Source organism: Erpetoichthys calabaricus, chromosome 4, assembly GCF_900747795.2.
Source record: "Erpetoichthys calabaricus chromosome 4, fErpCal1.3, whole genome shotgun sequence".
In the NCBI taxonomy this organism is placed as follows: domain Eukaryota; kingdom Metazoa; phylum Chordata; class Cladistia; order Polypteriformes; family Polypteridae; genus Erpetoichthys; species Erpetoichthys calabaricus.
The window spans coordinates 10,462,391-10,488,230 of record NC_041397.2 but is presented as its reverse complement, the minus strand read 5'-3'; the positions used below and the strand labels follow the sequence as shown (position 1 = coordinate 10,488,230).

Genomic DNA, 25,840 nt, shown 5'->3' with positions numbered 1-25,840 from the left:
CCTGAAACCTCATGGGGCTGCAGCTGTTCAAATGAACCTGTACAGGTAGGAGTAAATTTGTTCCTTTAGGGTAAATGCATAGAATAAATCTTTATCTGCTTAGTCTCTAATAGAATGAGGTCTTGAGAATCCTCCGAGAGGAACTTCAGCCAACCATCCAAGAACAGTTCGGTGACAAACAATAATGGAGCACCGGGCCATAAAGCAAAAGTGAGAACATCGAAATTTGGGGTCCATGGCCAGGAAACTCCCCAGACCTTTAATCCCATTGAGAACTTGTGGTCAATCCTCAAGTGGCGGGTGGGCAAACAAAAACCCACCAATTCTGATTATGCAAGAATGAGCTTCCATCAGTCAGGATTTGGCCCAGAAATTGATTGCCAGCATGCCAGGGTGAATTGCAGAGGTCTTGAAAAAGAAAGAAGGACCAACACTGCAAATATGGACTCTGTGCATAAACATCATTGAATTGTCAATAAAAGCCTTTGAAACTTCTGAAATGCTTCAGTGTACGATAGAAACATCTAACAAAAAGATCTAAAAACACCGAAGCAGCAAACTTTGTGAAATCCAATACTTGGGTCATTCTCCAAACGTTTGGCCACAGCTGTATGCCCCAACCCCATAGAAACATATGATGTTCAAGAGGTGTTGTCCACCCATGTGTAACAGGAATTGACGATCAGTAATTGAAGCCACATATGAGATGCTTCAAGTCACAAAGTTATAGAAACTTTGATTCTCCATTGCTGCCCAGTGGGATTCCCCTAAAACCAGACAAGAACATTTGACGCGATAGCAGACCTCATGTTTATCTCATTTGCCATTCCTTGCTGCGGCAAATCAATTGTAATTATCGAGAGCTTGTTATTGAGCGGTGAGAGATCAAATCCTCTGTTGTTAAGCCAAACAAAATAGTTTTGTTTTTTGCAGCCTATTGATTTTTGAACCTCCATAGTGAGAAAGGTAATGAGTCATTTTGCTGTAGAGTCTGCCTTATACTTCTAAATCTTTGACAGGGTGTCCATTTTTTATTCTTCAAGTAGCTGCCATACTAAATGGAAGGACTTTTAACCTTAGCTCAGCGTTTCTCAACCTTTAAGTATTTGCGACCCGAGTTTTCATAACAGTTTTAATCGCGCCCCCCCTAATGTTTTTTTGAAACCCTAATAAAATTTATTCCTATATTTTTTTGCTGCCGATACACCGCTACAAGTTAAAAATTTCCCTACGAATAGCGAAATTACGTCACATATGGCAACATTCGCGCCCCCTTTTTGAGACCCACTGCCTTAGCTTGACTTGTTTCTTTTGACTCCCTTGTTTTAAAACAGAGCCTCAAATAAGTTAAAAAGGGGGTATGAGGACTTCAAAATACTCCAGACTTTCTTCAGCCTGCCAGAAAAGGTTCACCCCAGATATACCTTGTCCCCAACTACCACCATGTGGCTTTGGCCTAAACAGGCTCCAAATGGGAAAATCGAATTAAAATATTCGAAATATACTTTAATGTCCTAAAATATCACAAAGGCCCCATCATAGGTTGAAAACCATGAAAACTCAGTCTTTATGAGACAAACAAAAATGCAGAAATGTTTATTCGCAAATATATAAAAAAAAAAGAGTCCCTAAAGGCAATCCCAGGTAACCAAGTCCCATAACGGAATCGAAGAGAATGATCTAATAAAATTAGGAGAAAAGCCGTTGAATGGTAGGCAATTCAAATGAAAACAGCAATACTTACAATTAGATTCCATTAAACTTCAATGCACCGCTATGATCTTCTTAAGTTAATAGTATCATCGCCGTTGCTTCGCCTCCCGGGGCTTCTCCCACAAAACACATGAAATTGGCTGTACGATTTTTGATTTAGACTTTCTGGTTACCAAAATTTTCTCTCCCTTTCCCGATTTTTGATTCGTGTTTAGGTTTTGGTGTAACAATCAGCATGACTCTTGGTATTGAACTTGGCTCGATTCCTGACTACACATACAGTATCTCCCAGTGATTGATTGTCATACAAAATACATTCACTGCATCTTACGTGTCAGTATAGTAGCATGGCATATCTTCGACTTTGACAGGTATCAGGAAACAGGAAAGGGCGTTACACTGTGGGTTCGGTGCAGGTTGAAGCAAATCTGAAGCCCCCTTTTTGGTGTCCCTTAGTGTGTGCAGTCTATACTATTAGACACAGACGACTGGTGTTAGAGTCCCCCTTCGTCATCTGGAGCAAGCGTCCCTTTGTATACATACTGCGTAATTTACAGAGCGCACGCCCCTTCACTTTCATAAATGATGACCTTAGGGTGACGGTACGCACGCAGTATTATCAGACTTCAAAGACCATATCCCCCTCTGAGCCTGGGGTGTAAGTCCTGTGAGGTTTCTGAACTCTTTTAGGACCTCCCCAATGGGAGGGCACGCCAAAGTGTACCTGCCTCATCTACGGAGGACTGCTTCTCCATTGCCGAGGCAACCACAGGTTCGCAGCGCAGCGGAAACAACTATGAGCCGATTGAGATTGCGCTATAAGCACCTTTTACTGATGAGTGATGCAGGGGACATTATAAAAGCAGGGAACAGTATAACGTGGACACTGACCTGGCCCCGACTATGCCCACTTGCTGTGTCTGTGCATAGGAGAGTGGTAGCTCCCGCTACAATAAATAACCGAGCTGTTCCTGTTTCAAGTTGAATAAAGCTGGTTTTACTAAAGTACTGAGACTCAGCCTCATGTTTTGGGGTGTAAGACAAGTGACTCATGCATCACATGGTACCAGATGTGGAACCCCAAGAGGCATATGATATCACTGTACCAGCGGAGGAAAATGTGGCGGGTGTTCCGGTCTTTGTGCTCCCCAGAGATGTGCTGGTGAAGATGGCTCCCTCGGATAATCCAGAGTGTTTCCTGTTCTGCTTTGAGTACCCGGCCACATTGATGCACTGGGACAGGGTAGCCTGGCCAGCTATTGTGGCCCTGTGTTTAACCTACAGATTGTGCGAAACCTCTCTCCCAAGAGGCTCAATGATTATTGACTTCCTGAAGCAACAGATCCTCCTCCACACAGCTGTGAGCCTGGCAGTCAAGGGGCACCAGTATCGCCAGTGGCATATTGATCCGGACCGCCCCAAATGAGGACAGATCCAGGGCTTAGTGGACCTGACTCAAAGCTGGATCCGTGGAGACCCTTTCAAGCGCATTGTGAAGAAGCTTGCTATTGATGCAGTCCTGTCAGGGATGGATGAGAGCCTTTGTGATGAAATGCTATGGAACGACGTTCACTCTCTGCTGGATCTGACCTGCAGACTAGAGGGTGCACAAACCACCTGGAAACAATAGGGGTACCCAGATTTGACTCCATTGTCGATCTGGCCAGCATGCCTGCTGCGTCTGTGGAGGACTGCTTCTCCATTGCCGAGGCAACCACAGGTTCGTAGCACAGCAGTGGAGCGCCAACTACGAGCCGATCGAGATTACACTATAGATAGATAGATAGATAGATAGATAGATAGATAGATAGATAGATAGATAGATAGATAGATAGATAGTATTTATGCAAATACTATGCAAATGGCTGTGCTCCGAGAACAGGGGGGCGGGGCCTTCCTCATTCACTCTCCAGCCTCTGTTTGAGTCGGTCTACGTCTCGCCATGTGTTGGAGTGCACCTTGCTCCACTTAGCTAGAGATACCTGTTTGTTCAGCAGACATTATCATCTACAGATTGTTAAGGAGTAACATTTGACGTTTTTGAGAGAGAGATCAGAGCTCTGTGTGTTTTAGAGTGTAGCTGCTAATTAGCAGAGATATAACGGTCACATGCTTTTCTACCCTCTGCCATCAGAGCTGAACACCATCAGATACAGTGGCAACATCTATTGATTTTTAAAGTTTGTCCTGTTTCATTACTACAGGGGGTACAGCTAGCTATATACAGTAAATAAAAGTCAATGTGTGTATGAATGTATGTTCCAGCATCAATTCCGAATGGCTGGAGCGATTTTCATGAAACTTGGTACACATGTTTCTCATTGGTCGACTAAAAATACTGTAGGGTGAAATCAACTGTAACTCACCCACTTCTGGGTAGGGTTGGGGGAAGGGGGAGGGTTAGGGGGTGATCCTGCACTCTTATATGCATGTTATCATAAAGTTGATACTTGGAACAACTACCAGAGGGCAAACTGGAGGTGACTGCCAGCATTCTTTATGTTTGCGCACCACTGCACGCCCCTGTTGCTTTTGAAATTAAATAGAGTTGGCCGATTCTGAGTGTCAAGTGGATGATAACATATATACATACAGTGCATCCAGAAAGTATTCACAGCGCATCACTTTTTCCACATTTTGTTATGTTACAGCCTTATTCCAAAATGGATTAAATTCATTTTCTTCCTCAGAATTCTGCACACAACACCCCATAATGACAACGTGAAAAAAGTTTACTTGAGGTTTTTGCTAATTTATTAAAAATAAAAAAACTGAGAAACCCCATGTCCATAAGTATTCACAACCTTTGCTCAATACTTTGTCGATGCACCTTTGGCAGCAATTCCAGCCTCAAGTCTTGTTGAATATGATGCCACAAGCTTGGCACACCTATCCTTGGCCATTTTCGCCCATTCCTCTTTGCAGCACCTCTCAAGCTCCATCAGGTTGGATGGGAAGCGTCGGTGCACAGCCATTTTAAGATCTCTCCAGAGATGTTCAATCGGATTCAAGTCTGGGCCACTCAAGGACATTCACAGAGTTGTCCTGAAGCCACTCCTTTGGTATCTTGGCTGTGTGCTTAGGGTCGTTGTCCTGCTGAAAGATGAACCGTCGCCCCAGTCTGAGGTCAAGAGCGCTCTGGAGCAGGTTTTCATCCAGGATGTCTCTGTACATTGCTGCAGTCATCTTTCCCTTTATCCTGACTAGTCTCCCAGTCCCTGCCGCTGAAAAACATCCCCACAGCATGGTGGTGGCAGGATGGTGCCTGGTTTCCTCCAAACGTGACGCCTGGCATTCACACCAAAGAGTTCAATCTTTGTCTCATCAGACCAGAGAATTTTCTTTCTCATGGTCTGAGAGTCCTTCAGGTGCCTTTTGGCAAACTCCAGGTGGGCTGCCATGTGCCTTTTACTAAGGAGTGGCTTCCGTCTGGCCACTCTACCATACAGGCCTGATTGGTGGATTGCTGCAGAGATGGTTGTCCTTCTGGAAGGTTCTCCTCTCTCCACAGAGGACCTCTGGAGCTCTGACAGAGTGACCATCAGGTTCTTGGTCACCTCCCTGGCTAAGGCCCTTCTCCCATGATCGCTCAGTTTAGATGGCCGGCCAGCTCTAGGAAGAGTCCTGGTGGTTTTGAACTTCTTCCACTTACGGATGATGGAGGCCACTGTGCTCATTGGGACCTTCAAAGTAGCAGAAATTTTTTTGTAACCTTCCCCAGATTTGTGCCTCGAGACAATCCTGTCTCGGAGGTCTACAGACAATTCCTTTGACTTCATGCTTGGTTTGTGCTCTGACCTGAACTGTCAACTGTGGATCTTATATAGACAGGTGTGTGCCTTTCCAAATCATGTCCAGTCAACTGAATTTACCACAGGTGGACTCCAATGAAGCTGCAGAAACATCTCAAGGATGATCAGGGGAAACAGGATGGACCTGAGCTCAATTTTGAGCTTCATGGCAAAGGCTGTGAATACTTATGGACATGTGCTTTCTCAATTTTTTCATTTTTAATAAATTTGCAAAAACCTCAAGTAAACTTTTTTCACGTTGTCATTATGGGGTGTTGTGTGTAGAATTCTGAGGAAGAAAATGAATTTAATCTATTTTGGAATAAGGCTGTAACATAACAAAATGTGGAAAAAGTGATGCGCTGTGAATACTTTCTGGATGCACTGTACAAGGCCGGAAGACAAGCACATTAGTTTATCTTCATTGTTTGTTAATTTATTTTTATTTTTAAAGTTGTGTTTTTTTAATTATATTTTACTCAAACAATTAAAATAAAATACTTTATTGTCCTCCAGGGCAACACTGGGTATTTCAGCTAGTACAATATCCATCCATCCATCCATTTTCCAACCCGCTGAATCCAAACAGGGTCACGGGGGTCTGCTGAAGCCAATCCCAGCCAACACAGGGCACAAGGCAGGGAACCAATCCCGGGCAGGGTGCCAACCCACCGCAGGACACACACAAACACACCCACACACCAAGCACACACTAGGGCCAATTTAGAATCGCCAATCCACCTAACCTGCATGTTTTTGGATCGTGGGAGGAAACCGGAGCGCCCGGAGGAAACCCACGCAGACACGGGGAGAACATGCAAACTCCACGCAGGGAGGACCCGGGAATCGAACCCAGGTCCCCAGATCTCCCAACTGCGAGGCAGCAGCGCTACCCACTGTGCCACCGTGCCGCCCCTAGTACAATATAATCTATATATATCTATATAATTCTTTTCGTGTTTGAAACGGAAATTACGTATGACCACGCGATATGGAAGATGGGAGCATGGAGCCGAACCTGCATTGTCACAGTACTACTTACCTGTTGTTATAGCGCCTTTAAAATGTAGTTTACCCGAAACCACTCCAGTAGTGCTCAATGTATCTTTACTTCTTAAATGTTAACGTTTTACTGTTTAATAACTTACAGACTACATTTTATTTTTTTCCCTTTCACTCAGTGAGCGAAGCCACTGGGTAATCAGCTAGTAGTAAAATAAAAATATGACAAGTACGGAGCAGAATTGAACAGCAGATGATATCACATCATAGGATTTGGATTTGTTCAGAGTCCTGGAGACCTCGGCCATCAAGCTGCCTCCCCCTATTGGCCATTCCACAGCTGAGTCAGCGCTGGGCCAGCCAATCCGATGAAAGGACCCCTCTACCTGACGATTCCTGCAATCCTCTATCAGGGATGACTTTACCTTAGGCAGGCAAAACAACTTGGCAGGTGGGCAGTGGCACCAAGTGCCACATTTGAGTACTGAGAAGCAGAACAGGTGAAGGTGAGTAACAAATTAGAACTATCATGTTCCTTATGTTTTAGTGCTAATGACTAACAACAGAGATGCAGTCTGTACAGTTAATCAGCAGCTCTAGTCAGGGTGTGCTAAACTGAAGTCATGAGTCTTCAGCCTGAAAGTGAAGGGTCGTCTCTGACAGTAGCAGGCAGACCACTCCACAGTTTAGGGGCCCTGTAACTAAAAGCTTGACCTCCCACTCTTATTTTATTAAACCTTGGAATCATAAACAGACTGGCATCTTAATGTGATATCATGTAATAGGGTGCGGATTTGTTCAGAGTCCTGGAGACCTCGCCCATAAAGCTGCCTTTCCCTATTGGCCATTCACCAGCTGAGTCAGCGCTGGGCCAGCCAATCCGATGAAAGGACCCCTCTACCTGACAATTCCTGCAATCCTCTATCAGGGATGACTTTACCTTAGGCAGGCAAAACAACTTGGCAGGTGGGCAGTGGCACCAAGTGGCACATGTGAGTACCAAGAAGAGAAACAGAATAGGTGACACAAGAACACGAAGACTTTTAGTCAATGAATCATTCAGCTGAAGTGTGTCAAGAAACACAACTGGGGGGTCCTTTATATCAACATTAATATCCATGTATGGCACCTCACTGGGACTGGGACTGGGACTGCCAAGGCAGAAATGTTTTTGCTTTTACCTTTTCTTTGCTTTATAGTAATTCCAGTGTGTGTTCAGACCAAAGTGTGTATATATTTTTAATTACTTATTTATCTACCTATTTATGCATTTATTTATTTAAGGAGCTGCTGTAAAAAAAGCCAAATTTCATTCTGGGACAAACAAAGTTTTACCTGTCTGAGGAGCCCACAGTAGTAAAAGATTATCAAGTCTGAGAAATGAAGCTGGTGAGTCTACAGGCGATCTGTCTACCAACAGCAACAAAACAAGTGATAAATGTAAAGAAAAGCAATCCGGTACATTTTGTGCACTTGATGCATGACTTGACAGAGTGTTTGCTGTTAATTAGGATATTTGTTTCAACAGTTAACTACGTGCTCAGTGGGTAAGCCTGATAAATGCCGTGATCGCATTACCGCCAGCATCATCCATCAGGCACGCCATCCGTTAGGAAGACAAAGATAGCGGGACAATTTTCTCAAATAAATTCTACTCTCGAATTCCACCCACCCCCCCAAACAGAATTTATTTTGTGGACAGGCCCACTCGTTGTAGCCTCCGACATTCAAGCATGGATTGCCAGGATACAAGTGTTTTAATGGAGTATAACATAAGTTTAATGTGTCACTGTCCTCTGTACAAAAATATTTTATAAATCTACTTTTCTTTCTGCTCACATGCACAGAGGGACACAGATTTAGCACAGGGCCTTACCATATAAGAACTGCTCGGCAAGCATTATAAGACAAGACAGGAAAAAGTGTGAAATGGGCAGTCAGACAAGAAAATACAAACACATAACCCCAGTTCTTAAATCCTTACACTGGCTCCCGGTTAAGTTTAGGGCAGATTTCACAATCCTCCTTTTAACATATAAAACATTAAATGGCCGAGGTCTGGCTTACTTGTCTGAACTTATCATGACTTGCAAACCAGAGTGCACATTAAGATCTCAAGATGCCTCTGCTTATAATTACAAAGATTAATAAAATAAAGTGGGGGGGTCGAGCTTTTAGTTACAAGACCCCCCTAAACTGTTGAATGGTCTGCCTGCTACTATAAGAGATGCCCCTTCGGTCTCAGTTTTCAAATCCGAGCTGAAGACTCACTACTTCAGTTTAGCACACCCTGACTAGAGCTGCTGATTAACTGTACAGACTGCATCTCTGTTGTTAGTCATTAGCACTAAAACATAAGTAACATGATAGTTAGAATTTGTTACTAACTCTCACCTATTCTGTTTCTCTTCTCGGTACTCAAATGTGGCACTTGGTGCCACTGCCCACCTGCCAAGTTGTTTTGCCTGCCTAAGGTAAATTCATCCCTGATGGAGGATCGCAGGAATCATGGGGTAGAGGGGTCCTTTCTTCGGATTGGCTGGCCCAGCACTAGGGGGAGGCAGCTTGATGGCTGAGGTCTCCAGGACTCTAAACAAACCCAAATCCTATGATGTGATATCATCTACTGTTAAATTCTACTCTGTAAAATTTTTATTTTTATAGTGTATTGAGGATTTGTTCTGTTCTGTGTATTGTATTGTATTGACCCCCTTCTTTTTGACACCCACTGCACTGCACGCCCAACCTACCTGGTCCTGGAAAGGACCTGAACTGCCTTTCCATTTTTTTCCCTACAAGGGTTGTTTTGGGAGTTTTTTCTCGTCTTCTTAGAGAGTCAAGGCTGGGGGGCTGTCAAGAGGCAGGACCTGTTAAAGCCCATTGCGGCACTTCTTGTGTGATTTTGGGCTAGACAAAAATAAATTGTATTGTATTGTATATTGTATTGTATGATGTTAAACAGTCTCCTTTTTAAAAAAAGGACTAAGGACCATTGTATACTATTTCTGTGTGTCAAAATCAACATGAAACTGTACCCACTTTTGCCTTGTTTGGAATGGTATGATTCACCTAAGTGGGGGCCTGCACATGAAGAAAGAGTACAAAGCCTTGGAACATTGCCCGGCACACCTTTGAAGCCGCCAGAAGGAGGGATGATAACATTATCTGATCTGGAAAATCCTTCCACTGCATGGTGAAAATGGCTCTACACATCAGGCCCTCACTCCCAAACTGGGTTCTTATCTTAGCTTCCTTCGTCTGTCAGGCCACTTAAGCTCTCATTAAACAAAGCAAAGTTATTTCTCCAATGTGATTTTTTTACTGCCGTATCACTAAGGGAGGGGTATCACCTTTTCATATTATATTCGGGTTATGTAACACGCCGCAATCACAAAAGAACTCATTCCAACAAGGGAGCTAACACCTCCAACTGGATACATGGAGTCCCAGGGTCCATTGTTCAATTCAGCCAGAGGCAAGAAAATTTACTGAGACACAGCAAAGTTGATCAAAAACAACCACAGGCCCAGAAGAATATGTGTCCAGCAATGAGGCTGTGGGGTCTTCTTTACTTCAAGTTTACAAAAAGAAAAATGTTGAGTTCTGAGTGAAGGAAACCAATGCAATGGATGTTAAAAAAGAAAAGAAAAGTGTATTTTATATTTTCTTAACCATCACTTCCCATGACAGGGGCAGCCTCTTCTCTTGCTAAAAGGTTAAGCAGCTCCTGGTGTCCTTGGTAGTTCTCTTTTGCCAATTTCCTTAAATGGATAACTAGATATTTTACCACCAGGAGTTAAAACAAAAAACAAACAAACAAATCTATTTTCCAACCCACTGAATCCGAACACAGGGGTCTGCTGGAGCCAATCTCAGCCAACACAGGGCAGGAACCAATCCCAGGCAGGGTGCCAACCCACCGCAGGACACACACCCACACACCATGCACACACTAGGGCTGATTTAGAATCGCCAATCCACCTAACCTGCATGTCTTTGGACTGTGGAAGGAAACCGGAGCGCCCGAAGGAAACCCACGCAGACACGGGGAGAACATGCAAACTCCACGCAGGGAGGACCTGGGAAGCGAACCCAGGTCCCCCAGGTCTCCCAACTGCGAGGCAGCAGCGCTACCACTGTGCCACCCTTAAATAAATAAATAAATAAATAAATATAATTTATTATTTTAAATATTTTAATTAGAAAAACTTTTTCTGATAAGAATGAAGGTTTGTTTTGCACTTTAGTGATTAAAGTTTGCTTAACAATACCTCATTCTTCTTCTTCTTTCGGCTTCTCCCGTTAGGGGTTGCCACAGCAGATCATCTTCTTCCATATCTTTCTGTCCTCTGCATCTTGCTCTGTCACATCCATCACCTGCATGTCCTCTCTCACCACATCCATAAACCTTCTCTTAGGCCTTCCTCTTCTCCTCTTCCCTGGCAGCTCTATCCTTAGCATCCGTCTCTCATTATCCCCATCATCTCTCCTCTGCACATGTCCCAACCAACGCAATCTCTCCTCTCTGACTTTGTCTCCCCACCCTCCCACCTGAGCTGACCCTCTAATGTCCTCATTTCTAATCCTATCCATCCTCATCACACCCAATGCAAATCTTAGCATCTTTAACTCTGTCACCTCCAGCTCTGTCTCCTGCTTTCTGGTCAGTGCCACCGTCTCCAGCCCATATAACATAGCTGGTCTCACTACTGTCCTGTAGACCTTTCCTTTTCACTCTTGCTGATACCCGTCTGTCACAAATCACTCCTGACACTCTTCTCCACCCACTCCACTCTGCCTGCAGTCTCTTTTTCACTTCTCTTCCACAATCCCCATTACTCTGTACTGTTGATCCCAAGTATTTAAACTCATCCACCTTCACCAACTCTACTCCCTCCATCCTCACCATTCCACTGACCTCCCTCTTATTCACACACATGTATTCTGTCTTGTTCCTACTGACCTTCATTCCTCTCCTCTTTAGAGCATATCTCCACCTCTCCAGGGTCTCCTCAACCTGCAGATCACAATGTCATCAGCAAACATCACAGTCCATGGGGACTCCTGTCTAATCTCATCTGTCAACCTGTCCATCACCATTGGAGATAAGAAAGGGCTCAGAGCCGATCCCTGATGTAATCCCACCTCCGTCACTCCTACCACAGACCTCTCCATCATCACACTTCCCTTGTACATATCCTGTACCACTCTTACGTACTTCTCTGCCACACCTCATTGATTTTGAATTTAGTATATATACATTCATTAAAAACTATCATAGTATTAATTAATGATCATAATCCAAGTTAATTTGGTATATCTTTGTTTTATGTTGATTGATCTGTGGGAAGCACCTTGAGTTGCATATGAATGTATGATAAGGTGCTATATAAATAAAGTTGCTATTAATATTATTATTCAATGGTGTACCAATGGATTGTGCAGATTATGCAAAGCACAAGAGCCTACGAGCTCGGGGGGCCCACTCAGGGCCATATAGATTTAAAACAAAAGCATCGTACTGAAGTGTCTGTAGCTTAAGGTGGAAGTTGCCATCGCACTTTACGTCACTGATCTCTTCCTAAATAAGGAGTGGCATTGCACTGGTACTTTGTGAGCATGGCACTGCCCGTGTCAATCAAACATAGGAAGCTCTGCAGTCTACTTGTGACTTTATGCTGTAGGAAGATAAGTAAATAAATTTAGGTAAATAACATTCAATGTGGCTTTCATATAAGTAACAAATAAATGTTTTTCACATAAAGACCATCACAAAACATAATTGCAAAACGGAACTTTGCATGATACCTCGGTGAGCTCTGTAAGCTGTGCTTTTTCTTTGACAGACATGCATGTGGCAGATTGACTGGCAGGATGGCATCCAAACGGTGCCATTGTTCGCCTTTATGCTTGGTGCAGCTGCATTGTTCTTATGTGTGAGTGGACGTTTCTTGCGGGGGGTGCTTCTGTTCCCTTTCTCCAATGTAGAACCCTCATCCTCATCTGAGTTCACCTGTCAAAGCGCATCTTTATTTGAAAACAGCAGTGTTAGATCGGGGGGAGCGTAAACGCGAATGAGAGAATTAAACTGAATTAAAAAAAAAAACAAAAAAACGCTAACCATAAATGTACACCGGCTGTTACAGACTCAAATCAAATGTATGTTTTTATTCTATAACTAGCTGAAATACCAGGCGTTGCCCGGGAGGAAAATCATTTTTTTTTTAATTTTTTGAGAAAAATATAATAAAAGAAAACAGAACTTGAGAGATTCATTTTTGTTTTGTGGTGTAGTATTAAGTTTTTAGAATTTTTGATGACGTAAAAAAAGGTCAAATAAATCACTATTATTATTACCGTATATACTCGTGTATAAGTCGGGTCTTGAAACCTGAAAAATCGATCACAAAATCAGACCCCAACTTATATGCCCATTCAAAAATACGACACTTCATTTTATTGTTTTTACATCTTTTTGCTTCCTCCAATCTCACATCAGTTTCTCAGACACATCGAATTTTGTTGCAGCAGCGCAGTTACCAATTTCTTTTGCCACTTCAACGACATTTTATTTAAAACCAGCTTCATATTTTCTTCTGATCGAACGCTCCATCGTAGATAAGGGATGCTCTTACGATAAAGGTGTATGAGGGTGTGAGACACAAAAAACACAAATCAGTGCAAACGTCGCTTCGAAATAGTTTGGGTATTACTGTGTGGTCACGTAGGAGCAATACATAGAAATAAAAAGGCAGTGTGATCCATGGTTACTCTCTCAGGTGGGCGTTAGCATATCGTAATCTTTTGGACCAATAGCGTGAGTTTTCCACATTCGACTTATACAACCGACATTATAAAATACCAGAAATTATATGATAAAATCAAGTCCCGACTTATCTGCAGAAAAACTTATACGCGAGTATATACAGTACTCTTGTATAAGTCGGGTCTTGAAACCCGAAAAATAGATCATAAAATCAGACCTCAACTTATACGCCCATTCAAAAATGCGACCCTTAATTTTTTTTCCATCTTCTTGCCACCTCCAATCTCACATCAGTTTCTCAGACACATCGAATTTTGCTGCAGCAGCGCAGATACCAATTTATTTTGCTACTTCAGTGACTTTTAATTTAAAACCAGCTTCATATTTTCTTCTGATCGAACGCTCCATCGTAGATAAGGGATGCTCTTACGATAAAGGTGTATGGGGGGTAGGGATGGGAATTGATAAGATTTTCACGATTCCGATTCCATTTTCGATTCTGTTTAACAATTCGATTCTTTATCGATTCTCCTATCGATTCTTATTTTTAAAAAAGGAGAACACACAGGTCGATTAGCTTAGAACTTTGTTTTATATCTTATCTTTGAACAAGATAGAAATTTAGGAGTAGCATGACCTTACAAACCCAACAGTGAGATCTTAAGAGATCCACAGCCTACGGCTCCTCGATGGGGTGCCACGGGGTCCCCAGAGAAAAATGTGTAAATGTAAAATAATAATAAAATACATATTCTTCTGTAGCAATAACAAAGTATAACATAAATTATTCTGTGGCAATTATACAAGAATGTCCAGTAACATTTACACTCTCCTTTTTAAAAGTATATATGAGCTGAGCACTCAAAAATAAAACTACATCAGCCAGCAACAAATACAATCAACTCAAGTCCAATGGAACTGTGCACAGTGCAATTCTGCAGCCATCAACTATTTTGACAGCTACATCCATGTTGGCCACATTATCAACAGTGGCTGCCACAGCCTTGTCTCTGATACCATACTCCTCCAAGATCTCATCAGTCTCCTCTGCTACAACTCTCCCTGTCTGTGCCTGGTACACTGGTTTGGTTTTGAGGACTTTTTCTTGAGCCTGGCCATTCCTGACATAATGCAGCGTTACTGTGAGGTAATGATCTTGACTAAAACTTGCCCATCCATCTGCAGTGACGGCTGCCTTCAACACGTTTCAGCTCAGAAATGGAAACGGATGAAACATCTGGTAAGAGGAGAACACGCAGATTTGACATTCCCTGACTTAGCCTACAATTAAACACATTCACTTACTGAAAATCGGGGGCATCTACTGTGGCAAATGGGTGCAAGCCTTTTACCACAAACTTAGTCACTGCTCAGTGGCATTCGTCTATCCTGGCCTGTGTCATTTTACTTTTCCCCGCCTCTGTGAAAGGAGAAGCTACCGGTAGACTGCAGCGAGAACTGCCAGCATCTGAGACAGCCAGACTCTGTCTGTCTCTCTCGTCATGGTCATCTTAATGCAATGCACAGTAATAGCAGGTTTTGCAATAAGGCAAATCGCGCTAACATAATATGCAATGTTAGTTGATTAGTTACCTGCCGTATTAACGGGAGAGGACCTGTAAACGTTACCGCTGCTGCTGGGTTGAGATTCACTAGTCCGGAGCGGATCAAAAACACAACATTCATTTAAGGTTATCGCATGTTTTGTGTGCAAATGCTTTTGCATATTCATAGTGTTTCCTCCCTTTGATGAAATATCTACTTTGCAAGTATTGCAAGTTGCCCTGTTGTCATCCTTTCTCGTAAAGTATAACCAAACTTTTGAGTATTTGTGCCGCTTAGACGCCATGTTTCCTGCTGGGTAAATGACGCTACGCAACGCGGTAACGTCATTCGAGGCGACTGGAATCGATAGGGGAATCGTTTGCAAAAATGGCAAACAATTCCATGGAATTGAAACAGTGGGAACCGGTTCTCAACAAGAACCGGTTTTCGATCCCCATCCCTATATGGGGGTGTGAGATACAAAAAACACAAATCAGTGCAAACATCGCTTCGGAGTAGTTTGGGTATTACCGTGTGGTTACGTAGAAACAATACATAGAAATAATAATCAGTGTGCTCCGTGGTAACTCTCTCAGGTAAGCGTTAGCATATCGTTATCTCTTGGACCAATAGCGTGAGTTTTCCGCATTCAACTTATACGACTGACATTTTAAATTATGCGGTAAAATCAAGCCCCAACTTATCCATGGGAGAACTTAAACGTGAGTATATATGGTAGGTTGATTTAATTCTATTACCACCATAAAAAACCTCACGTTATTCCATTCCATCTGGTGGTGCTGAGGTGTCACCTGTTGCATGGCTGCACTTGGGTCCTAATCTGGATCTTGAGTTGGTTTGTCGTGTGGTGGGTGCGGCAATGCGCTGTATCAGCACCACTACAGCATTGTTACAATAAAAATAATGCAAGATAAAAACATAGTTAACAAAAACAAATATTAAACGACAAACAAATACTACGGATTTTTCATGATAAAACTGTCGTTTGCTTTTAGATAGATAGATAGATAGATAGATAGATAGATAGATAGATAGATAGATAGATAGATAGATAGATAGATAGATAGATAGATAGATAGATAGATAGATAGATAGATAGATAGATAGATAGATAGATAGATAGATAGATACTTTATTAATCCCAAGGGGAAATTCACATTCTCCAGCAGCAGCATACTGATACAAAAAACAATATTAAATTAAAGATTGATAATAATGCAGGTAAAAACAGACAATAACTTTGTATAATGTTAACGTTTACCCCCCCCCCCCCCGGGTGGAATTGAAGAGTCACATAGTTTGGGGGAGTAACAATCTCCTCAGTCTGTCAGTGGTGCAGGACGGTGACAGCAGTCTGTCACTGAAGCTGCTCCTCTGTCTGGAGATGATCCCGTTCAGTGGATGCAGTGGATTCTCCATGATTGACAGGAGTCTGCTCAGCGCCCGTCACTCTGCCACGGATGTCAAACTGTCCAGCTCCATGCCAACAATAGAGCCTGCCTTCCTCACCAGTTTGTCCAGGCGTGAGGCGTCCCTTTTCTTTATGCTGCCTCCCCAGCACACCACGGCGTAGAAGAGGGCGCTCACCACAACCATCTGAAAGAACATCTGCAGCATCTTATTGCAGATGTTGAAGGACGCCAGCCTTCTAAGGAAGTATAACTGGCTCTGTCCTTTCTTACACAGAGCATCAGTATTGGCAGTCCAGTCTAATTTATCATCCCGCTGCACTCCCAGGTATTTATAGGTCTTTACCATCTGCACACAGTCACCTCTGATGATCACGGGGTCCATGAGGGGCCTGGTCCACCTAAAATCCACCACCAACTCCTTGGTTTTGCTGGTGTTCAGGTGTAGGTGGTTTGAGTCGCACCATTTAACAAAGTCATTGATTAGGTGCCTATACTCTTCCTGCCCACTCCTGATGCAGCCAAAAACGTTTACGGAGCACACCAGAAACGTTCCGAGCGTCAGCTCGATGATAACGTACATACAAGACCGCAAGACTGTTACAGTCTGCTTTCTATATAAGATTGTGGTTAATTGTTGGAGAGGTGTTCATTGAAAGGTGCTTTGTGGAATAAAATATTGTATTTATATTCTTATATTGCAGACTGTATTGCTGTGTCTGGGGCTCTCTGGTGCCCCCTTGTGGTTACTAAGCAGCAACTAGATGATAACATGCATACAAGACCGCAAGACTGTTACAGTCTGCTTTATATATAAGATAGTAATAAAAACAGAAGTTCACTACTCAGATTGGTAAATGATGGAGGACCCAGGAATTGAACCCACAACGATCTTGATTATGAGACAGCGGTTCTTATCACTGCACCAACCAAGCAGACATAGCTACTTTGTACCCTAAGCCAACTTCTTTTCTGCGGTTATGTTCTTGAATAAAAGCCCAGTTGTTTTGTTATATCTGTGTCTTTTGTCGGTGGCACAGTGGTAGCGCTGCAGCTTCACACTTAGGAGACCCGGGTTCGGTTCCCAGGTCCTCGCTGCGTGGAGTTTGCATGTTCTCCCCGTGTCTGGGTGGGTTTCCTCCGGGTGCTCCAGTTTCCTCCCACAGTCCAAAGACATGCAGGTTAGGTGCATTGGTGATTCTAAATTGTCCCTGGTGTGTACTTGGTGTGTGGGTGCACCCTGCAGTGGGCTGGCGCCCTGCCCGGGGTTTGTTTCCTGCCATGTGCCCTGTGTTAGCTGGGATTGGTTCCAACAGATCCCCGTGACCCTGTAGTTAGGATATAGCGGGTTGGGTAATGGATGGATGTACCTTTTGTGAAAGTGCTTATTTGATATTTGGACTTCAGTCTTCACACATTATACACTTCATGTCTATATTTTGTCAATTATTACTAAAACATTAAAAAACATTTCTGTTTTAGTTATGTGTTCAACAATTCCTGTCTCACATTTCCTGTCATCCTACATTTACACAGATTGTTGTAGACATTGAACACACCTGAAATGTATGTATTCCAAATAACAATCTATTATTCACTCTCTACAACTCCAGACACCTCACACCCAGATAAACACACTTGAGCTCTGAGAATCTGCTGGGATGTTTGAGCTGCGTCGGTTGTGGGGATGGGATAGCAGGCCGCTTGCCGCTTGTAATGATCGACACATTTGCAACACAAAAGACGCTAATGGAGAGGTGTGAAGGAATTTAAGGGGGCCTGGGATTAGAAGTTTTTTTCGTAGGCTTCAGGGATTCTAGTGTTAATTAGCTTGTTGATTCGATGGGCCTGCCTCGAAGTGACGTTACCAGCCCAACACACCACATTGGCCATCCCAGAGTTATAGAAGATGTGAAGGATGTCACTACCCACATTAAAGGAAGGCAGACTGTCCATCCTTTTCTAGTCCCTCTGTGTTCTGAGACCAGTCCAGTCTGTCATTAATGTGGACCCCCAAATACTGTACGTGTAGGAGTGCACCACCTCCACATTCACTCCCTGAATAATGACCGGACACAAAGGCTCATTGGTGAGGTGAAAGACAGCAAGCAGTTCCTTCGATTTGCTCGTGTTAAGTTGCAGACAATTCTCAAAGTTCTCCTCTCCTTTGTTTCATTCTCCCTTATCAATACACCCAGTAAGTACAGGATCATCTGAGAACTTCTGCAAGTGACCTGACCTGCTGTTAATCTTATACTTAAGGTGTGTGGAGTGTAGATAAAAGTGAACATGACGTGTATGAAAGCCATTGCACCACCACAGGCCTCTTTGAGCTCCTTTTTTAATTCCATTGTAAAGTGCTATTAAAAAGCACAGACTTCATGCAGTCTACTAATACATGGAGCTGCATTCTATCACTGCTATTACCTTTGAATACAATGCAGTTACCAAACTATTTAATAAACAAAAATGTAACAACTGACATATATATGGCGGCACGGTGGCGCAGTGGTAGCGCTGCTGCCTCGCAGTTAGGAGACCCGGGTTCGCTTCCCGGGTCCTCCCTGCGTGGAGTTTGCATGTTCTCCCCGTGTCTGCGTGGGTTTCCTCCGGGCGCTCCAGTTTCCTCCCACAGTCCATTGGTGTGTGTCCTGCGGTGGGTTGGCACCCTGCCCAGGATTGTTTCCTGCCTTGTGCCCTGTGTTGGCTGGGATTGGCTCCAGCAGACCCCCGTGACCCTGTGTTTGGATTCAGCAGGTTGGAAAATGGATGGATGGATGGATTCCTGAAGCTTACGAAAAAACTTGTAATCTTGGCCCACCTTAAATCCCTTCACGCCTCTCCATCAGCGTCTTTTGTGTTGTAAACGTGTCGATCAGCACAAGCAGCAAGCAGCCTGCTATCCCATCTCCTGCCTTGGCAGAACTCAGTTCGGGGGCAAAAAGTTCTCCCAGCTCAAGCCAAGGTTCCCTATCTGTATGTGGGATGCCCATAAACAAGAAGCCTTTGATTTCAGTCTGTAACAGCCAGTGTAAAGTTTGGGCGCGTACACCATCAGCACGGCGCTGTCAGATCTAAACACTAGCGTGGCGAATTGATCGCATCCTGAAGTGACTTTAGCTGCAAGTGGAAGTGCCATTTTACTTTATGGTGCCAAGCAGAGTTGCGTTGCGTTACAGCAGTCTATCAGCCGGCAAAAGTGATGTGAAGAAGCTGTCTGCTGCTACAGTCCTGCCTTTGTATAGGCAGATAGCGGTCACGGGACATCGTATCTTGGATTGACGCTACAACAAACAGTTCTGAGCAGGCAGCAGCCACAACACTGCTCTCGTGAAAAGAATGGAGATAAACAGCATCAACTTGGAGAGGGAGAGGCAAGTTCTTTATACCACGTGAACGTCACTGAGAGAATAAAACTGAATAATTAAAAATCAAGTACAAGCAGCCACAATTTACACTGGGTGTTACAGACTCAAATGAATTGTATGTTTTTATAATAATAATAATAATAGCAGCTCACTACTCAAAACACGGAGCACCCGGTCTCAAACCCGGAACCTTCTGGTTATAAGGTAGCAGTTCTTACCTCTGTACCATTTAAGAATACGTGTAAACTCCCTATTGATTGACATTTGACTTTTTAACTCATTGACAACCACATGTACTGTAAATCTAATGTTTTTTTTTCTTCTTTGGTTATATTCTTGAATAAAAGTGAACATGTTTATTTAATATTTTGACTAAACTCTTCACACATTATACACTTCATGTCATTATTAGTATAACATGGAAAAGGTTTCTTACCTAAAATAATCTGCTCCATCCTATATCTCAGAATGTCTGTCACCTATCCATCCATCCATCCATTATCCAACCCGCTATATCCTAGCTACAGGGTCATGGGGGTCTGCTGGAGCCAATCCCAGGGCGCAAGGCAGGAAACAAACCTTGGGCAGGGCGCCAGCCCACCGCAGGGCACATACACACCAAGCACGCACCAGGGACAATTTAGAATCGCCAATACATCTAACCTGCATGTCATTGGACTGTGGGTGGAAACCCACCCAGACACGGGGAGAACATGCAAACTCCACGCAGGGAGGACCTGAGAAACGAACCTGGGTCTCCTAACTGCGAGGCAGCAGCGCTATCCACTGTGCAAACCGTGCCACCTTACACTCCATATCGTAACCTTAGATCTTCAAATGAGGGTCTGCTTAGAATTCCAAGGGCTAAACTTAAAAGAAGTGGTGAGGCGGCCTTCTGCTGTTATGCACCTAAAATCTGGAATAGTTGACTGATAGAAATTCTCCAGGCTAATACAGTGGAGCACTTTATAAAACTGATAAAAACTCGTTATTGCAGCATGGCTTTCATTTTAGTTTAATCCTGATACTCTGAATATGCATTTAATTATCATTATCACTCATGGTGGCTCCGCACTCCGTCCTAACCCCTACTTTCTCTGCTGTTCTTTTTCCGGTTTTCTGTGATCTGCACCCCCACCAGCTGATCCCTACATTGATGGATTGAAGGCCAGAGGGTCCACATGACCATCATCATCATCAAGTTCTTCCATGTGAACCCTGAAAACCATGAGGACTGATTGAGGTCATTTATGTTAGGTAAAATGCCTACAGGGGGCTGGGTGGTCTCGTGGCCTCGGACCCCCTGCAGATTTTGTTTTTTTCGCCAGCCGTCTGGAGTTTTTTTTTGTTTGTTTTTTCTCTCCTCCCTGGCCATCGGACCTTACTTTTATTCTGTGTTAATTACTTTTGCCTAATTTTATTTTTCTTCATCATGTCAAGCATTTTGAGCTACAGCATTTGTATGAAAATGTGCTATATAAATGAATATTGTTGTTCAGCATTTCTTGATTTCTTGCATCACCTTTCATCCTACGCTTACCCAGATCTTTGTAGACATGGAACACACATGAAATGCATGTACAGTAGAACCTCAGGTCATGACTGTAATTTATTCCAAAACTCTGGTCGCAACCCGATTTAGTTGTGACCCGAAGCGATTTCCCCCCATAGGATTGTATGTAAATACAATTAATCCGTTCCAGACCGTACACGCTGAATGTAAATATATATTTTTTAAAAGATTTTGAAGCACAAAAATAGTTAATTATACCATAGAATGCACAGCGTAATAGTAAACTAAATGAATAACACTGAGAAAACCTTCATCAGAGAAAACTAACATTGCAAGAGTTCACCCTACAGCCTTACGAACCTCTTGCTGTAAACACTTGTTTTTAATGAGTTTTAAGCACAGGGAAAAAATGAAAATTTGTTAAATCTGTAATGTATACAAAAACTAACTTTGCATGAGTCGAGTTCTGGCATGAAGGAAGTGAGGAGGAAGCTGGGTGGAGAGGAGGTTACAGTTTTGAGGTAAAGTCCCTCTGTGCTATGCACGTCTGACCGAGAACAATGTACTGTACAAGGAGAGACTGAACACGTGCAGAAATCACCGGCACGTATGAACTGGAAGGGAAACGAAATAGAGGCCAAAGAGTTCATAGCAAATGCACAGGGAGAGACTGAACACGTGCGGAAATCAGCGGCGCATACGAACTGGAAGGGAAACGAAATAGAGGCCAAAGAGTTCATAGTAAATGCACAGGGAGAGACTGAACACGTGCGAAAATCAGCGGCGCGTACGAACTGGAAGGGAAACGAAATAGAGGCCAAAGAGTTCATAGTAAATGCACAGGGAGAGACTGAACACGTGCGGAAATCAGCGGCGCATACGAACTGGAAGGGAAACGAAATAGAGGCCAAAGAGTTCATAGTAAATGCACAGGGAGAGACTGAACACGTGCGGAAATCAGCGGCGCATACGAACTGGAAGGGAAACGAAATAGAGGCCAAAGAGTTCATAGTAAATGCACAGGGAGAGACTGAACACGTGCGAAAATCATCGGCGTGTACGAACTGGAAGGGAAACGAAATAGAGGCCAAAGAGTTCATAGCAAATGCACAGGGAGAGACTGAACATGTGCGGAAATCATCGGCGTGTACGAACTGGAAGGGAAACGAAATAGAGGCCAAAGAGTTCATAGCAAATGCACAGGGAGAGACTGAACATGTGCGGAAATCAGCGGCACGTACGAACTGGAAGGGAAACGAAATAGAGGCCAAAGAGTTCATAACAAATGTATAGGGAGAGACTGAACACGTGCGGAAATCAGCGGCACGTACGAACTGGAAGGGAAACGAAATAGAGGCCAAAGAGTTCACAACAAATACACAGGGAGAGACTGAACACGTGCGGAAATCACCGGCACGTATGAACTGGAAGGGAAACGAAATAGAGGCCAAAGAGTTCATAGCAAATGCACAGGGAGAGACTGAACACGTGCGGAAATCATCGGCGTGTACGAACTGGAAGGGAAACGAAATAGAGGCCAAAGAGTTCATAGCAAATGCACAGGGAGAGACTGAACACGTGCGGAAATCAGTGGCGCGTACAAACTGGAAGGGAAACGAAATAGAGGCCAAAGAGTTCATAGCAAATGCACAGGGAGAGACTGAACACGTGCAGAAATCAGCGGCGCGTACGAACCCGAAGGGAAACTGGCTTGTTCGTCACCCGAGTGTGCGGTCGTGAACAGATTCAAAAGTTTGGCAAACTTTTTGGTCGTAACCCAATTTGTATGTGTTCCGAGATGTTCGTGACCCGAGGTCCCACTGTTCCAAATAACGATATACAGTAGACCCCCACAAAGACACGGTTCAGGGTCCGCAGCCTCAATCGTTCCTTAGAACCTAACTAATAACTGTTAGCGGAAACCGCAAATATCCTCCGCAATTGTTAATGGCTTTTTCTTGGCAATACTGCACTGTAGAGAGAACAGGAAGCAACCGTAGAAGAAAACGCGGCTTGGGAGGGTGAAAGTAGCCAATCCGAGAACGTACTCTACTAGAATTTGAAACTGCAACTCCCAGCAGATTGGTCTTCTGCTGAGGGTGCTGGGGCTGTTGGGGTCAAAGGATGTCAGCACAGCTTTTACAAAGGGGGCCGGTGACCAAAAGAGAAAAAAAAAGAAGTTTTTGTAATTTGTGTTTCAAGTTCCTGTCTGTCTGCCTGCCTTCTGTTGGGTTCCCTGTACTTATTCATTTTGTCCTGGATCCTTTCGTGGTTTGGGTCTGGAATGTCTGCTGCCTGCCTGTGTACATGAAGACTGTAAGTGGAGTCATGGCCATCCTGCAAAGAAAGGAATGCTCCTGAACCCGTCTTCATCATTTCAGGAACTAGCAGTAGGACTGTCTTTACTTTCCCATTCAACATGCAGATCTCTGGACTATCTATCTTCATCATTACATTTCATCCGTTGCTGTTTTTCATTGACTTTACTGTGTATGTTTTGTTGGTGCTTTGTTGTATTTAATGTGTAATCGCCGTAAGGAGAACAGGAATGGTATTACAGTCTTTATTTGCTGTTTGATTACCGATTTGTTTTGTTTTGTCTCTGTTTGTGAGTGCGTGCAGGTCGGGTCAAGGCTGGGTAAATCCCTGGAATCTCCACCATAAAAATAAATAAATCGGCGTCTTCTCGACGGTGTGAATCTTAGTGGCACATTTCGCAGGTATTCTAGGAACGTAACCCCCACGAATTTCGGGGGTGTACTGTACTGTATTATTTACCTAATATACAACTCCAGGCACCTCACCTCACACACAGATAAGCTTGGCTGGAACTGGGAGAACATTTGTTGAGTTGAGTTGAGGCAGGGGATGGGACAGCAAGCTGCTTGTGCTGATCGACGCATTTGCAACACAAAAGATAGATAGATAGATAGATAGATAGATAGATAGATAGATAGATAGATAGATAGATAGATAGATAGATAGATAGATAGATAGATAGATAGATAGATAGATAGATAGATAGATAGATAGATAGATAGATAGATAGATGTGAAAGGCACTATATGATAGATAGATAGATAGATAGATAGATAGATAGATAGATAGATAGATAGATAGATAGATAGATAGATAGATAGATAGATAGATAGATAGATAGATAGATAGATAGATAGATAGATAGATAGATAGATAGATAGATGTTAAAGGCACTATATAACAGATAGATCAAGTCCAGACTTTTTCTGAGGTAGTACGTCTGCAGAGACCAGTGATCTGTGTGTGTGGGTCTGCAGGGGAGGAATACGAGTGTGTGTGTGTGTTTGATTACGAGGGAAAGTGCGTGTGCATGTCTACAGGGGGGCAGGTTAGGGGTAGATGTAGATGTGTGTGTGTCAGCAGGGGCAGATGGACTTCACAGCTCTGGGGAAAAAGCTCTTTTTCAGTCTGCTGGTACGTGTTTTTATGTTTCTGTTCCACTTTCCCGAAGGCAGTGGTACAAACAGTCCATTTCCCGGATGGGTGAGATCCGCAGCTTTACATTTGGCCCTCTTCTGCACCCTTCCAGCATATACATATTTCAGGTCTAGGAGAGGACGTCCCACGATCCCCTGTGCTGTTCTCACCTCCCGTGCCACGTCCTTCCTGTCCTGTGCTGTGCAGCTGCCGTACCACACTGTCATACTGGGACAGAGAATGCTTTCTATAGCGGATCTGTAGAAGATTGTGAGCAGCCGAGAGGAGAATTCAGCACATCTCATCTTCCTGAGGAAGAAGAGTCTTTGTAGGTCCTTCTTTACCAGGTGAGATGTGTTCAAAGACCGGGTCAGATCTGATGTTATGTGGATACCCAAGAACTTGATATTGTCCACACACATTACAGCCTCCTCATGTATGAATAAAGGCGCATGTTCTGTTCTTCTGGACCTCCTGTAGTCCACAATGACTTCTTTGGTCTTGCTGGTGTTCAAGATGAGGTTGTTGGCTGAGCACCAAAGACGCTGATGGTAAAGGTGCGAAGGGATTTAAGGTGGGCTGGGATTACACATTTTTTTGTAAGCTTCAGGAATTCTAGTGTTAACACAGTGGTCTCAAATTCCAGTCCTGGAGGGCCCAGTGGCTGCAAGTTTTCATTTTAACTCTTTTCTTAATTGGTGACCAGTTTTTGCTGCTAATTAACTCCTTTTCCATTCTTTTTCATGGACTTGTTTTTTAAGATTTGTTCTCCTGAATTTCTTCATCGTTCCTCTGAATTGCTTCATTTCTGTCCTTAAACAGAAGTGAGTGAGCCAACAGAAGACCAACTAAGTCAGGGCCTCAAACACTGACCAATTTCACTCCAACCGCTGATTCTTGTCATTAATTAAACCCGTTCTTTAATTCCTTGGCTTGTTGCTGCTCTCGGTGTGCAATAGCTTACATTTCCAAAATTGTTGATTTTCCCTTTTCTAAGAACTCCATTGAAATGTTTTGTGGACCTGAGCAGATCAACATTCCTGAGACGGTCACCTTTCTTTATTTTCAGATATTGTATGATGGACTCAGTTTGCTGGTCATGTTTTGGCTTGTTTTGTATCTCATTATTGTTTGGCAGCTAATTAAGGAAACAGAAACAATTAAGGGGTCTGAGTCTTCAAGAGCGAGTCAATTAAAATGAATTCAAAAGAAGTTAATTAGCTGCACAAACAGGTCACTCATTAAGAAAAGCGTTA

General features: G+C 43.4%; 1 protein-coding gene across 2 annotated transcripts in view; it reads right to left on the bottom strand.

The window, feature by feature from the left end:
• The window catches only part of myo16 (myosin XVI), a 774,098-nt gene that overhangs the window by 324,342 nt on the left and 423,916 nt on the right, over nt 1–25,840 (bottom strand). The gene's annotated exons all lie outside the window — the stretch shown is intronic.